The sequence below is a fragment of the Microtus ochrogaster genome, unplaced genomic scaffold, assembly GCF_000317375.1.
Source record: "Microtus ochrogaster isolate Prairie Vole_2 unplaced genomic scaffold, MicOch1.0 UNK17, whole genome shotgun sequence".
NCBI classification, from domain to species: domain Eukaryota; kingdom Metazoa; phylum Chordata; class Mammalia; order Rodentia; family Cricetidae; genus Microtus; species Microtus ochrogaster.
In genome coordinates this window covers 6,030,181-6,034,025 of record NW_004949115.1, presented here as the reverse complement: position 1 = coordinate 6,034,025, position 3,845 = coordinate 6,030,181, and positions in this window count along the sequence as shown.

The window sequence follows — 3,845 nt, the reverse complement described above, 5'->3', positions numbered from 1 at the left end:
AATGGAGCCAGGAGAGGCCTGGTGTCTTGGTCCAGTCTTTGCTGTGATTGACTCTCTGGGTGTATCTCTCCAGTGTAGAAGCAGGAACCGTTCCCATCCAGATGAACTCCCGTCCAGATGGGATTCCTCAGCAACTAAACAGGGCCACCCCGTAGCCCAATGATCCGGTGACAAAAGCTAGTTTGTTTATTTTTAAGCTGGGTCATCAATCTGTTTTGCCATTATTTTTTAAACTTTCCATTTTTGTTAAGAAACAGATTCTTTTCTCATATAAATTGTACTGATTATGGCTTTCCCTCCCTCTACTCTTCCCAGTTCCTTCACCTCCTCTTCCCTCTGGATCCACTCCACTTCTGTCTCTGACTATAAAAGTACTAGCTTCTAAGAGATAACAAGCAAATAGAACCAAATAAAATAAGATAAAACAAAAACCATCACTTCAAGGCTGCATAAGGCAACCCAACAAATGAAAATAGCCCAAGAGAAAGCACAAGAATCAGAGACCCACTCCTTCACACACTCAGACGTCCCATACGAACGCTAAGCTGATAGCTATAACATATATGCAGAGGTCTTGGTGCAGACCTGTGTCAGCCCTGTGCTTGCTGCTTTAGTTTCTTGAGCTCATGACTCACCAATTATATTTTACATATAGTACTGTAGCAGAAAAAATGGTTTTTAAATATTCTTTTTCACTTTATATGTTTCCTTTACATTTGTTTAGGTCATCTTTAATTCCTGTCAACAAAGTTTTGTACTTTTTAGCATATAAGTCTTTTTTCTTTTTTGTTAAATTTTCAACTATTTCCCTCTTTAGGTGCTATTATAAATGGAATTAAGGACTGGAGAGATAGTACAGCAATTAAGAGAACTTCCTGCCCTTCCAGAGGGCACCCACATGGCTCATAACCACCTGTCACTCCAGTTTTAGGGGATATAACACCCTCTTCTGGCCTCCACGGGTAATAAGATGAAAGAGTGGGCCACAAGAGACATCTTTTTACTGTAAATGGGTTTTCTTGTGAGATTCCTAGAAAATTTTAAGTTTGGACTGGAAACGTGGCTTAGGTGATACAGTGATTGTACACATACAGCTCTGGTTTCAAAGTCCAGTTTGACATAAATTGGACATGGTTGTATATGCATGTAATCCCAGAACTCATGAAATGGAGTCAAGAGGATCAGTAGTTCAAGGTCATTCTTACTAGGTAGTGAGTTTAAGACCAGTCTGGGTTGCACAATGAGACCTGAGGCAAAATATAAAAGGAAAGTTTAAATTAAAGGTTTATAGTTAAGAAAGGAGAAAGATCGTTATATGCCTTAACCATCTTCCTTACTATTTAACACGCTTTTTGAAATATCTCTTTGTAAATGAAACATTGTGTCTATGTTGTTAGCTGTGCTGAGATTATTGACTTCATTTTTATATTGTATATTTGTTTATTTATTTATGTTTTACTTAAAATTTTTTTATACACTCAGCTCTCAAGAGGCTTCAATCTGATTCTAGCACGAGTGGGTCCTTTCCATCTATCTACATGTTTCCTGAATTTTCCATCTTTCTCTCTTGCCCCAATAAGATTATTGTTGTGGAATTTCATTTGTATTTTAATAAATAAAGCCTGTCTGACGATCAGAGAGTAAAACAGCCCCACTGAGCAGCCTTACAGACACACCTTTAACCCCAGTAGCCACACTAGTTGCCATAGAAACTGGGTGGTGCAAGCCACACTATCTTGCCATAGAAACCAGGCAGGAGTGGTGCACACCCTTAATCCCAGCCCTAGACAGGAGTATAAAACGGGAGAAAACAGCTCTCAGACACAGTCTCCTTCTGAGATTCCTGGAGGCAGGATTGCCATTTTTGGACTGAGGTCGACGTAAGAGCTAGTGACTGGTTGCTTTGCCTTTCTGGTCTTTAGGTTGAACCCCAATATCTGCCTCTGAGTTTTTAATTATTCATGCTACAGATTATATAGAGGAAATCAAAGTGAATTGGAAATGAAAGAAAATAAACTTTACTTTTCAGGAAAATGGAAATGTGGTTGTTGCGATACGTACTTTATCCACATATACCATACATGGAATGTTCACTTTCCATACTACAGAATAGGTCTAAAAACAATCTCTCTCATTGTTTCTTTAATAATTCAGAAAGCAATTTTGGCCCTTACAACATCCAGGGGCCAACATCATGACCATTAATTCTCTTCATAATAATGAAATATAAAAATCCCAGCAAAGTAGACCATCAAATAAGCCTGTTCTCACTCTATAACTAAAAGGTATGGCAAGAAAAAGGAGCACCATGCGTAGATACATTGCATACTTCATTCAAGGTGTAAAATAACTACTAAGACAAAGATCCCTAACAGTCTCGTCCATAGCATGCAGCGCCCCTGGAGGCTGGGGGTTGTAAGAGCAATCAATGCAGTGGCATACTCACGCCACGCCAAGCGAGAACCACTCTTCCTGGATAATGCCTTTTTCCTGTGCCGGCAGATACGAGGTAGGGAAAGAGAGGAAACGCTGTATCTCTTCCTCTATTTACAAGGCCCTGATGTCATTAAGAGGACTCTTCCTTCATGATCATTTTTAATGCAGAATGATCTTCCAAGCCTCCAGATATGAGGTCCAATATGAGTTGTAGGTGTTCACAGCACCCAAGAACTGCTGCATAGTCACTGCTTGTGCAGAAATGTTATGGCTGGTGGCCAGTGACCACTTTTCTTATTTCATCTCTCCATACAGTGCTGTATGACAGAATGTGGGCTAGGATCTTGGTCATCATTCCCATTGGGGATTTCTTTAATAAATTTTTGTCTGAAGCCTAAACCCTACTTTGCTTAGAACTGAAAACTTCCCTTTCTTTGTCTCCCTTGTCTTACTTCCTTCCCTTAGTGATCTGTTTTCATCCTTCCAAATACATTCTTAGTATCCTGGAGTTTCCTGTTTAAAGTCTGTCCCAACCTTTACTCTAAAATGGTACACACATGGTCATGCTTTCAGTGGGCTCACTTATCTCTTTTCAAAAGCTCTCTAAGTAAGGTATTTGTTTGAAAGTGAGCACTTTAGAACCATCAAATACTGTAAACATTTTTTTTTGCCAACTTTGACAGGAACCTGTTTAATGGAGCTTTTTTTGTTTGTTTTGTAGTTCTAGAGGCTGAATCTAGGGTGTCCTCTATGTTAGGTGTATGTCCCACCTCTGAGCTATGTCACAGTTCATTTGTTAGTTTTTGTTCTGAAATTAAGTGTTACTAAATTAACCAAGTTGGCCTAAAACTTCCCCCTGAAACCCAGAGGCAGTCCTTGAACTTGAAGTCCTTCTGCCTCAGCCTCCCATGTATCCGTGATTACAAGCTTGTGCTAAGAAGACCAAATGGAAGGAAGTTCTTTATAATAACATTCTACCTCTAAGTAGACTAAAATACAATATACCATAGTAATAACCACAAGGAAAACCATGATCTGGTATCTTCAATTTTTATTCTGAATGTGAAAATGGATTTACTAACATCAGTGGGGAGCAGGTGATAGACATTATTTTTCAGTTTTTTTTAAACCCATATTTTATTATAACTATCTGACAAGATGATGCCAATTTGAGAGTTGTAACCAATTAGTTATGCTATGGCGAATCAAAATGGCCATAACTCTTCCTGTTACCAGTACACATGTATTGACTACCATTCAATAATACGCTGTTTGTCAGACTGTTTGGATAACAGCTACTCTGTCTCCAGAACTTGGTCAAAGAGTTCTTCCTCAGCAAAGTCCTCCTTACCTGGTCAGTTTTCACTGTGGCTCTTCAGAGCTCTGCATTCTTTTTCTTTATTGAACTT